Source organism: Manis pentadactyla, chromosome 3 (genome assembly GCF_030020395.1).
Source record: "Manis pentadactyla isolate mManPen7 chromosome 3, mManPen7.hap1, whole genome shotgun sequence".
Lineage (NCBI taxonomy): Eukaryota > Metazoa > Chordata > Mammalia > Pholidota > Manidae > Manis > Manis pentadactyla.
Window position 1 is genome coordinate 171,337,706 of NC_080021.1, and position 13,184 is coordinate 171,350,889.

Sequence of the window (13,184 nt, forward strand, 5' to 3'; positions counted from 1 at the left end):
AATGTGCCCTGCTAACTCATGAGGATTTGAAAGACTCTACCAAAGAACACTTTGACCAATTTCTGATGTAAGTTAGGAATCCAGTAAATAACCTTGAAGAATGTAATGGCTACAAATTGATAAAAAGAGAAGCTAAGTATTTTAATAAGGAAATAAAAGGCTTAGTAACGAGAACAAGGAAGTTGGAAGGTGATACAGTGTGGAGGTGGGATGCTAATTGTTCAGCACCTGTTGGACATAGCCTTAGTTTCCATCAGCCCTTTCATTGCTTGAGACTGAGTTGCAACCAGTCTGTCTGCATTATGGTGGAATGGGCATAATCGCTGGGACCCCTCATCCTAGCTGCTGTTGACACAGGTGTAGGTACCCAAGAAGTGGGTATGCTCACCCTTTTATAGGTCTCATTTTCACATGTGCCCAGCCAGTGGGACAGGACTTTCCATAGAGTCTTGCACACAGAGTGGAGGCTCAATTGCTATTTTCTGATTGATCTTTCCCTGAGATTGTTATGATTCCCTGAGATTGTTCCAGAAGACCAAGGCAGTCAAAAAATTGTTATCCAGAGGCTGTTTCCTTCATGGATTGGACTTAGGCATACACGTTAGCAGGCCTGAGAATGAGCATGAGTGGTTTGCAGTTCTCAGACCACATGCCATTTTTCTTGGAGAGAGCACCCTGTCCACTGTTTCCTACAGATCCAAGGCTACGGTATCTCCACATAGCACATACTTCTTTCTTCGTGGCATTTTGGCATCTTGTTACTATTGCACTTTAAGGAAATGCAAATTAAAACCAATGAGATACCACCACACACATACCTAGCACGGCTACCTCCCATTCTCCTTCTCCTCCCAGACCAGAAGATCATGAAGGCCAGGAACCATATTTATTTTTGTGTCTACCCCCTCCAGCACCTGGCACAACTCTTACAATATAGTAGAAGCTAAATAAATATTTGTTGAAATAAAATAATGTAATAAAGGACCAAAAGCTGCCTCATCAAAGTAAAGGAGTCTTAAAAAACTTAGAAACATAGTAATGTTGTGACAACAGAAAACCTGACAGACTTCTAGAATTTAAAAACGTAGCTTTGGATGTGGAAGGAGTGGGCTTTTTGAAACTGAAGGGGGAAAAACTCACATTTTTTCTTGTTTACATAGTACAAACAAATGGAACATCTTATTTTCAGTTTGAGTTAAAAAAAGAATGTTTATTTAACATTGTCACTTATACTTCACTGGCAGAAAAAAAATGATTAAAAGAGTACAGGAATTTATTTGGTAGTTATAAACTAGAAATATCTTTCAAAGTCAAGATCAGATAATAAAGTTGAGTCAACTAGGAATTTGAAAAAATAAAACATGCAACATTTATTAAGGGTGAACAAAATGTTCGAAGAATCCATGAATTCTGTTTCGGAAAGACAAGAAGAAAAATCATGCAGTTCTAAGGAATTGTACCTTTAATAAGTAAATAAATATATTATTTTACTTTTCTCACTTCTCTCAGGGTATTGATAACAGTTGATGATTAGGTTCAGGCAATGAGGCCATAAAAATGAATAGGCAGGCCCTTCAAATGACTCATTAGCTAATCCTTCATTATTATCCATTTTGTAATGGGTGACACATTTAACACATTGAGTAATATGCTCAGGGGGCATATTTAAATGAAAGAGTTTGGTGAAGCAATTTTTAAAATATGAAAATATTTTTATTAGTGACAAATCTGCTCAAATTCCCTTTGATTAAATATAATACAGGTTTTAACTCTATATGTAATATGTGTTTACATTATAGAGATTTTCTTCATCTATTCCCACTTTAATGTTTGTTTTAACCTCTACAAGGAAAAATCTTTTATGCTTATCTCATTTGGACTTTTGTTTTATGATTAGCAGCATGTTCTCCACTAGGAAGTGTTAAAGGAGTGATAAGAATTTTAAGGGGCTTATGCTGTAGACAAATACATTGAATACCAATTCAGCAAACCTTGGAGATGAGCTCCTCTGGGCCAGGAGACTCTGCTTGGGTAAGACCATGGAGACGGGAACCAGACTCCTGTCTCAAGGAGTTCATGGTCCAGTGGGGAGACACTTCCAAAATAGAGTTGAACTGAGTAGGAGTTAGCCAGTAGACTTTGATAGGTGAGCATGAAAGGCAGATGGAACTGCAAGTATATAGGCATAAAGGAGTAGGTGATCATGGTGTGTTTAGACAGCCACAAGTCAGTCAGTATTGCTGGAGCATTAAGAGCAAAGAAGGAAAGGATTGGAGAAGAGGCTGCAGTGGTAAGTAGAGGACCAATGGAAAAAGGCTTTGGGGGTTGGACTGTATTCTGTAGAACCTGGCCAATGAATGTGGTTGCGTCAAGGAATGTGATAGGAATGCAGAATCTCAGGCTCCAACCCTAATTCAGAACCCATATGACAAAGAGACCCCCAGTGGGCTCACGTCTACCTTAGAATTTGAGGGACTATGTGTAGAAGATAGAGTTGTTGAAGCATGTCATGCCACAGGGAGACACAATTGGAACCGTGTTTTAGAAAGTGCACGCCAGCAGCAGTGCAGGTGTTGGTCTGGAGAAGGGCTGATTAGAAACAGAGACTGCTGAGAAGGGTGCTGCAGCGGCCCAGGACACAGCCAACCCAGCCTGGAGACGCAGAGGCCAAGCAGCAAAGACATTCAGAAGACAGCAGTGTCAGAATGTGGCGAGTGGTGGAATGTAGGGGGAAGATGAAAGACAGATTCTAGGCAGACGAGAACATTTCTGGCTCGGGCTGCACTGGAAGGTGGAGTGCCATCTTAGATGAAGTCGGCCGGAAGAGGAGCTTACTTGGAAGTGGGGGACACAGTGATGAATCCTCTTTGAAATATTCAACTGAAAGCAGTGGTGGGACATTTGGTAGGCGATGCTAAATAGGTAACTGAATGCATGTATCTGGAGTTTGGGCTAGAGAAACGTGCAGTTGACCCTTGAACAACTTGAATTTGAACTGATGAATCACTAATACATAGAATTTTTTCAATAAGTATATTGGAAAAATTTTGGAGGTTTGTGACAATTTGAAAAATCATTTTCTTTTCTCTAGCTTAATTGTAAGAATACAGTATATAATAAGTACATAACATACAAAATATGTGTTAATTGTTTGTATTATCAGTAAGACGTCTGGTAAGGCTATTAGTAGTTGAGTTCTTGAGGAGTCAAAAGTTTTACATGGATTTTCAACTGCATGGGGGTCATTCTCTGGCCCCCACATTGTTGCCAGTGTTAAAACAGACACCCATGTCCATAGATGAAGGACACCAGATGTGTCCTTCATCTATGTACCCTCCCAATCAGGACAGGTGCACAACTGGCCTCTGAAGGATGTGGCACCTGCCCCAACTGTAGCTTATTGGTGCTATCTGAATCCACTGGTCATGGCAAAGATTTCCAGGAATACCTGGTAGGATGACAAAATTAGTATAAAGATGGAGCAGCAGAGAACACTAGCATTTAAGGAGTGAGCAGATGAATATCAAACCATGGGGAAGATTTGGAAGAACTTGAAGGTTGTGGGGTCATAGAAAGGAAAGCAGAAGAGAGTTTCAAGCAGGAGAGAGTGGCCAGCTAGGTTATGATTCATGGATATAAGATGAAGACTGGAAAATGCCTATAACTAGGAAGTCATTGATGACAGCTAGAGAAACTTCAGTTGATGACTTATGTCTAGAAAAGTGGCTTAGAGGAAGGAAACATGTTGGATACTACATGCGAGAGCACAGAGTCAAGAAGCATACTCTTGACTTAAATATGAAGACATGAACACAGAAAAATAGCCAACTGGAGATATATAATGATAATATGTGGAGGTTTGGGGTGGAGAGAGCTAATGACTAATGGAGCAAGATCCCTACAGGAGCATTAGTGGATGGAATTCGGAATACAGGTGGAGGAGATTTGCCTTAGCCAGAAGGAAACTCATGTTAATGTGTGAGACCAAGGGAAACATGGGAACAGGGACATGTAATTTGGGGAAGGCAGTCATTTTTAGGTTATTCACACCTAAGGGACTTATTTTTATTTTTATTTTTTACAAAATAGGAAATCACATTTACATAGAAGGGAAAGTGGCTAATAGAAATAGGAGCTCCAAAGGAGGATGAAGGAAAAAGCTGACCAGGACTGGAATTGGGAGGTGAGGGGCATAGCATTTCAAATCACTCCACTCAGGTTCTTTTGGTCTAGAAAATGTATTATGGTAGTTTCTGCATTATCTTGTCCACCTATTTAATGAATAACTAGATTCTAGTGTGTGTGTGTAAATTATCCATCACCTGTGATTCAAATGCATGATCAAAGAAGTCATTATTCATTTGCCAGAACCAGAAAGTACTCCAGAGATGCAAAAACAAACAAAAAGACCATTTCATGACTGTGGTGTAGGGCAAGGTAAATGTCACCACCAATTGCTGAACATCTATTCTATGTCTGCTATTAGAGAGGAGGTGGGGAATGACAGCAGAAATAATAGCAGTAATTTTAGTTACCCACAGAATATCGAAGTTGTATAAATGCTTTCTTCAGGTCCTGTGTGAATACTTACAGTGTAAGAGTCTTCGTTACTTAATAAGTAGTCAACTGCATGCTCAAGACACCATATTTAAACTGTTTGAAAAGTCTATTTTATAAGGATGAAGTGTGGCTGAATTCCACTTCCCTGAAACTAGATGTGCCAAATTTATTTTCATTCAACAAATATTGTGCACATACTAAGTTTATGGTATTTTTCTTGGACTTTCAAGATGATCAATAAGTCAGTTTCTGACCTTGATATTGTTGCAGACTAGTAGGGGAAGTAAGATGAGTTCCCAAATGACCACAGAAGAGATGAAAATACATGTTATTAGAGAAATAATAATCTGCTGTACTTTTTTGTTTAAAAATTAGGTGCCAGGACTCATATCTCAATAAATTATGACATGTGTCTCCTACACCCCCTCCCCAATCCTGTTTACATTGGAACATCCACATGTTTTTCCAGCCAAGTCAATCAGTCAAGATGGAAATATTAACTTCCTTAACTGGACATACTCTGCTAGCTCATACTGTCAAAAAAAAATCCCTGGTAGTAATTATACTACCAAACTCTGTTTGCGTAGTACTTTATAGTTTTACACATCACTTTTTATATGTTAACCCATGTAATTATCACAACTCTGTAAAGCAAATAGTGGTGTTCTCCCCCATTTACACATGGAGGACCTAAGACTCAATTTGAGTAATTTACCCAAATCACACAGCAGGGAAGAGGTGAGCTAAGACTCCAGGTCTCGTGACTTCAGATCTCAACCAGAAAAGCAGGACCTCTGTGGATTCAGTGGCGGAGAAATTACAGGTGCTTAGAGATGATGATGAGGATGCATAGAAGAGGCCTCTAAGGACTGATGCAATTTCATCTGAGGAGATGGAAGGAGGTCATTCCAGGCAGAGGGCAGGGCAAAGTTCAAATTATGGATAGGCAGTGCAGGACATGCTCATGCAAGAGCCATGTTCCATGTATGGGTTTGGGAATCATCTGTCCAGAAGAGAAGGCTGACTCACTAAGAGCTAATAAGAATCCCAGGCCAAGAAACAAGAGAGCAGAAAAGATGCCTGTGGACAGAGCCCTGGGATCACTTATGGTTTGTGGGTGAGAAACATAAAAAGGAACAAATGAGAAACCAAAGGAATAACCAGAGAGTTAGGATCATTTCCAATTACTACAGAAACCGAGGGGCAGAGACGTTTGAGAGAGAGAGCATATGAGCGTCAGGGATGACCACTGAGGACAGGTGGGTGAAAGACCAGCCCTGGTGAACTAGCCGAGAGTGCAGCACTGAACACAGAAGTGAGAAGCAGGTGGGTGGGGCGGACATGGAGGTCACACGTGGGAGAGGAAGACTAAGGCAAGTTTAACTTCGTATCTCAGAAGAGACTGGCGACAGCTTCCGCATCTTCCCATCCTTCCCTTTGTCAGGCAGAATGCCCTTCATTAATTCAGCCGATTGTCACGTGCCTTCCAGAGAGTCGCTGTTGTATTTCTTTGGGAACTGTTGTTGTCAGTCGTCCTTCTTAAAGTTTAACATCTAGAAACTAAATGTTCCTCATGTTTATGGTCAGTTAAGCACAGAGCAGAAGAAAGCTGTCATATGTTTTATATCCTACACTGCATAACTACCAGCAGCCCACATTTAAATGAGCCACATTTTACTGCTGATGCACTGGGCTTGCCATCAGTTCTGATTCCACGTCATCCATATCCTGCGCTTGCCAACTATTTGGGGAGATAACCCGAACAGGGAAGAGGGACACTGGAGCCATGGGGTGCAGAGGCCGCGGGACTGGCATCTGGAAATCTACAGTTTAGTCTGGGCTTTGACACATTAAATATATGCTCTTGGGAAAGTCAGTTTATTTCTCTCTGGGTTTCAGAGGGAGCTAAATTGGATGATTTCTAAGCCTCTTTCTAGCTTAAAAAGTTCTGAAATTAATAACTGATAACCAAAAAAGGCCTAACTTCCTACTCACACATTCATAGAACTCAACCCTGTGCCAGCCATTACTAAAATTTCAGCATATAGTGGCAAACAGGACAGATAGGGTTCTGATCTGTGGAGCTTCAGGTCTCATGGTGATGTTTGGAGGCTGATAAGGCCTTGGTTAAATGCCAGGATGGATGAGTGAGGAGCAAATCATTACCTGCCAAAGGGTGTGTGGAAGGGCAGTGGCACTGAGGATTTTCAAAATACGAAATGAAGAACGAAGTCTGTACATTTGGAATTAGACCAAGAAGTAATCACTTGATGTTATTCCATAGCTATTAAAATTGTATGTGGAATAATACAGTGAACAAGAGACTAGAAAAATATGGCACTGAAACATTTTCCAAGGACCTAGTATTTACGGTAACTACAGTCACTTATGTTGAAGGAGAAGATGTTAATAATGACACCATCCATAATACGGCATCATTATCTGACTTTGATGTTATCTACCCTTAATGTAATAGTGAAGCATTTAAGAAAATTCTAGCAGCAGGCAATCTTTAAATTTATAGAATAAGATGCAAAATCAGAGGGGCCTACTAAAGTGCCATTTTTTTTTCTCTTGGAATGTCAGTTGGAGGATTATCTTCAGTTGGAGGAGTCAGTCAGGATAATCTTAAAATTCCACTTCTCAATAGATATGGACAACCTAGAAGGAAAACCACCCTGCCTTGTGTGCTGAAAGCGAACATGAGCTATAAGGATGAAGTTTCCCTTCACCCTTCAACCTATTCTACCATGGTATTTCAGTTACCTATTGCTATGTAATCAATTAACCCCAAACTTAGTGGTTTAAAGCAGTAAGTGTGTTATTACCTCTCATAATTTTGTGGGTTGACTAGGCACGACTGAATATTTCTTCTACTCCATCAGGTATCAGCTGGGGTTGCACACATCTGGGAGTTTAGCGGGACTAGACTGTCCAGGATGGTTTAGTCACATATCTGGTATCTTAGCAGGGACATGTAGAAACCTGGATTCATCTGGGGTACTGGAACATCTGATCCTCTCTGTGCATAGTCTTAGGACCTTCTCCACTGCACTTTACCTCTCCACTTGGTTGGTTCATTAAGACTTTCTAGCTGGGTGCCTGGAATTCATATTTGACCCAGGACTCCCCAAAACACAAAAGTGAATGCTGCTAGGCCTTAACCCTTAGACCATTAACTGCCATCGTGTCATTTCCACTTTATTCTATTGGTTAAAGTGAGTCACAGGGCTGATCCAGATTTAGTAGTATGTTGTGGGGAGTAACTGTGGACATCAGTGCTGGGGGACTGGTTCTATCAGGGACATTTTGGAAAACAGTTACTACCTGTGATCACTTGAGAAGTATTAAAAATGGATATCAGTATCAAGGACTAGACCCAGTTTAATATGGCCTGGATCTATTGAACACATTTTCTATAGATTAGAAAAGAAAATAAAGAACATTTGCTGACTTTCTATTAATTTTTCTTATAGTATAAACCTAAATGTGGATTTTGAAAATTGGCAGTAAAAAATTATTTGTAATAATTTCATGTTCAAGAAGAAAGGCAGGGTAGCATGTGTATGTAAATATGTGTACATATGTATACACAGACACATACGTGTGTGTGTTTGAATAATTGATGATCCAAAGGCTATTCCAGTCAAAGATTTATAAAGAATTCACATTAATATCAACAGCTTATGTGACTTTTGTCTTACCTTTCACTGTCAGCCTTTCAGATGCTTGCAAGCCCTTCTCCTTTCAGCCTGCTTCCATGAGCTGTATGTACAAACAACTACTGGTTCATTTTCTTCCTCTCCTGTTCCAGCCCTTATGGTGATCCCCACTGCCAAGGCTTCCATGCTCAGGAAGCTGGGGGGAGGCACCAGGTCCCTGCCTGCAGTGATCACAGCTGATCTTCTTCCTGCCACAACCCCCCTTTTCTTCTGGTTGCCCCATCCCCAGAGAGGGTGCTGTTGTCAACCCTGGGAGAGCCACTGGCCTTGCTGGGCACTCTTAGTCGTCCGTGACACTGGTGTTCCAGGACTTGTGGGGCTAGAGCTTCCACCTGGTGAATTGGAAAGCCTGTTTCCATGCTGTTAGAGGAGGTTTTAGCACCATGACTCTTTTTTTTTTTTTTTTACTTAAAGTCTCCCTCCACTGAGTGAAAGCAGAGTAATAGCCACTATGCTGAATGTAAATTGCTCTTCTTTGCTTTGATATCCAAGGTTCTGAGACTAGACCAAGCTGGGATGAATTCTCTCCCAAGAGGCTCCTCCATCCCTCATCTATCAGACATGCCTAGGTCTCACAATTTAGGGTCACACTGGGATTTCTGCTACTCACACAAACACTTACACACACATATACACTGATAACAGAACTACATATACAAGTGTTTTCATTTTCTTACAAAGATCATGTTCTTTACTGGGAACAGCATATTATTAATAAAAAAGAGTGATGAAGAAATAATGCACAAATAAATTCAACATTCTACTTCTCTTTCCCCAAGAAATACATGTGCTGAATTTCAGAAGTAACTGGGAGTTGAGAGACAGAAACATTTTGAAGAACCAGCTGCCATCTGTGTGAAGTACACAGAATGACAGAAATGGGTGAGGAAGAAAGAGTGGACATTTAAGAATGTTTGCTATGCATTAAGTATAAACCTCCCCATTATTTGAGCATTTTCTTGAGATGCTGAGTAAATACTTGAAATTCTTTAAGTTGCATATGCAATTTAAATTCTGATCAACATTTCTCCCAATTTTGTGTGTTAACATTTGTTAGTCTGGGGTATGTGTGTGCAGGGGGAGAGGGCATCATGAACTCACACATATCTGCATTAAACTACTGATACTATTAAAGCACTCTGCATCATATTGAGCTTTGAATATTTTTTTAAAGGGGAAATACATTTGCATGAGTCCAAACTGTCCTATCTTTTTTCTCAGAAATATTGGGATGTGTTGGAGAGACTTCTAGCCAGGCATAGGAGAAACTTAGAATTCGTGACAATGAAATCTAACTTGCCCACAGAATGATTTAACTTATTGCCTTAACTCTTTTATATGTAATTAATGCCATTGAGCCAACTGAATATAGTGAGTATCTGAGGTACATCTGCATTTTTCAGTAGTAGGATGAAGAGGCTTGCTAGATGAGGAGTGAACAGGAGTCTGGGTGAGAATCATGGGGGCAGAATAAGAGCTATCTCTTATCCACCAGTTCTAATCATTGTTTCCTAGTACTAGAAAGAATTAACCAAGACATCAATGCAGAGAAAGTAGAGAGAAGCCCTCACAGTGTTCACACCATTTCTTTGGCATCATGGAAACTATGTAGCCTTTTTGATAAAGATGAGGATGGTGAATCAGAAACATTAGGTCTAGTCCCATAGTACTCAGGTCAAAAGAAGAAGAGAAGCTGTATTAGTTTCTTTTTCATATGTTTCATATGTTCTTTCATTGTTTAAGCGTAGATCTGAATCACAGTTGTTACCAGCTTTCTGAAGCCAAATGTCTTCAGAACTTTGGAAATTGTACTCTGTTCCTCTCTCGATAGGAATGGGGTGTGATGTGTCTTAAAATGTTTGAAGAGCATAAGGAAGGAAGAAGGGAATTGGCTATGAATTTTGGTAAAGTTGCTGCTTCCTTGAGTTATTTGGCTGTTTTGTCATCTTATAAATGGCAAAGGCAGTATCTCAAAAGCCACGATTTCTCTACCCTATGCCTAAGAAGGCGATTTAGGTTCCCTGTCATCTGAAAGAAAAGAGCTTGGTGACGACGGTGTCCAAGTTTCTGCATGGGCATGTCACTGCTCACATGGCAATGGCGCGGTTACCCGGAGATTCGGTTCTCACTGTGCACAGCGCAGACCCTTTCCTAGAATTCCCTTTACTGCTGCCTTACACATTGTTCTCTCAGGGCCAAGGTCCACATGTTTTCGTTTGTTCACGTTTTCTTTTCTCCCTCTTTTTTTTTTTTTTTTTAAGAATCCTTGTCCTTATCAAAAGATTTCACTCATTTGTGGAGCATAAGAACAAAGCAAAAACTGAGGGAACAAAACAGCAGCAGACTCACAGAACCCAAGAATGGACTAACAGTTGCCAAAGGGAAAGGGACTCAGGGCATGGGCGGGAAGGGAGGGATAAGGGGGAAAAGGGGCATTACTATTAGCACACATAATGTAGAGGGGGCACGGGGAAGGCAGTATAGCAGAGAGAAGACAAGTAGTGACTCTATAGCATCTTACTGCACTGATGGACAGTGACTGTAATGGGGTTTGTGGTGGGGACTTGATGATGGGGGGAATCTAGTAACCACAATGTTGCTCATTAATTATATATTTAATGATACAGAAAAAAAAAAAGAATCCTTGTCAAAGTAGATATCTATCTACCAATGTAGATATTTTTGAGCATAACTTTTCTCCCCCCAGAAAAGGTTATTTTGTTAGGGTAATGGAGTTCCTTTTCATTGACATTCTGGGACAGACCTTTAAATTCCACTACATCTGGTCACCTAGCCTCAAACCCATATTGTAGCTCTTTCTCCAAATCAGACCTGAACGAAGCAGGAACATCTGTACCAAAAATTAAGAGGCCCAGCTGAACATTTTGGACCGGTATGTTCCATCTCACTTCTTTCTGCTCTAACCTTTTAACAATTATCTTTATAATCCTTAGAAACAGTAATTAAAGTTGGTAAAAGAACAAACAGAATACTGAAATGTTTTTAAGTTCCAAATACCGGGTATATAAATGTCAGTGGCTTAAATATAGCTATACGAATGTTTTTACTAACCCCCCGCCCCCCACTGATCTTCTTGGGGGTCATGATCAGCCTTTCCTTCCGGGAGTATAACCCTGCTGATCAACTCACATACTTGGCAGTCATTCACTGGGGACGCCTGAAGCTACTCCAAGAATCTTTTTCTTTTCCCAGACAAGCCTGCTCTAGCGGGAGGTATGGGTAGGCATATTGACATCATAAAGTATCTGTCCAAAAAAATTAAGTCGCCCTCCCCTGCTCAGTGCAACAACCAAAAATACTTTCAAAGATAAGCAGGTGGTTTTCTAAGTGGACCCTTTCAACAATGAAATCGGATTATTCAGTTACACTGTCTCCCTGCTCTCGGTAAAGATTTGTGAATGTGTAGAGGCAAAGTTATTGATTCTCATACGTGATGAGCTAATTGGCCTCTTCTGGTTGGTAACCATGAGTTTGGAGATGTTTGGAAATATTATTTTGATACATATTCTTGGAAACTTCTGAAATATTCCTTCTGCATTATAATGAGGAAATTTTTTTAGTAAGATTATATGCTCATAATTTTTTCCTATCTTTACAATTGAATTAATGCTCACTCATTTCCTCCTCTTACTACACTATAATAATCCAACTAGGAACGAGGTTTATTGAGTTTAAGGGAATGGGACCGACTGAAGTAGATTGGATTTTTTTTAAAACATGTTTGTCCATTAAAAGACTGCTCCCAGGAAAAGGCTGTCAAATGGTTAATTTCCTTCCAAAAATCAGAGACTCTTATTTATTACTAATCTACTAATATCAGGCAAACTCAATTTGTTATGAAATTTCAGGACCTTTAATAAAGTTAAAAAGACCTGTATTTATTTTTATTTAGAACCTACTTCCTAGTGAATTTAGTCCCAAAATTTCATTTTACTTTTCTCATTTTTGACTGAGCATATCAACATTTTAAGGACTAGTGATAGGATGCTTATCCTTTGGCTCAGTTTCCTTCAAACCAGAAGTTACTTACACTTTTACATTGGGAACAGATTTCCTCTGCCTTCCCTTGGTCTCTGAGTCCCTTTGTTGCTCAGGATCAGATAGTAATGCTATTGGGTGGCAGGGCTGTCTGGGCCCTTTGGTCCCGTAAAAGTTCTCATCATTTTCTCCTATTACTTAGTAACAATGCTCAGAGCTGGAGCTAGGGATTTTTTTGGCTCCAGGCATGCTTTCTGTTCAGTTATTGATTCAATAAACATGTGAGTGTCTCCCTTGTGCCAGGAACTCATAACCCTGGCACACATCATTTCACCATCCATTGGTATTTAAGTATAGGTGTGTATCCAGGTAACATGCTGGCCTATTAAGTTGCTTTTTATTCTAATCTGATGAGAATTTGCAGCTCCACTATCTTAATTCTTATAAACTGTGAACCAAAATATGGGTATAAGTAGACTTTGCAAAATCCTTGTGGAAAAAAAATTTAACAGTGTGGTTTTCAGTGCTACACATTGTAAGTAATATTGAAACCTTAATCATACCCATGGGACATAAGCTTGGCTACATTTCAGTTTTCACAGAAAAATGAAATGAAGAAAGAACAATAATAATTTGAGGGCATGTTTGTACATTTAAATTTCCATTATTTTTATTTCCCTTTCTCCTAGCCTGAGAGTAAATCCCCTCTCTCAGAGTTATAAGAACATTATAGCCACTTGAAATCTCTGTTTATAATGTACTTTCATCATCAGCATTATAGTTTTCATAGAAATCATGTTTCTTCCTTAATGATGGTTGAGATTCCAGACTTGTATTATTCAGTGACTTTTGTTTTTAGTTTTAAACTACCTTTAACTACTCATTCCCTCTAATAGAGTATAG

At 39.8% G+C, this 13,184-nt stretch overlaps 1 protein-coding gene across 2 annotated transcripts in view; it reads left to right on the forward strand.

The window, feature by feature from the left end:
- The window catches only part of ADAMTSL1 (ADAMTS like 1), an 859,402-nt gene that overhangs the window by 217,596 nt on the left and 628,622 nt on the right, over nucleotides 1-13,184 (forward strand). The window lies entirely within an intron of this gene.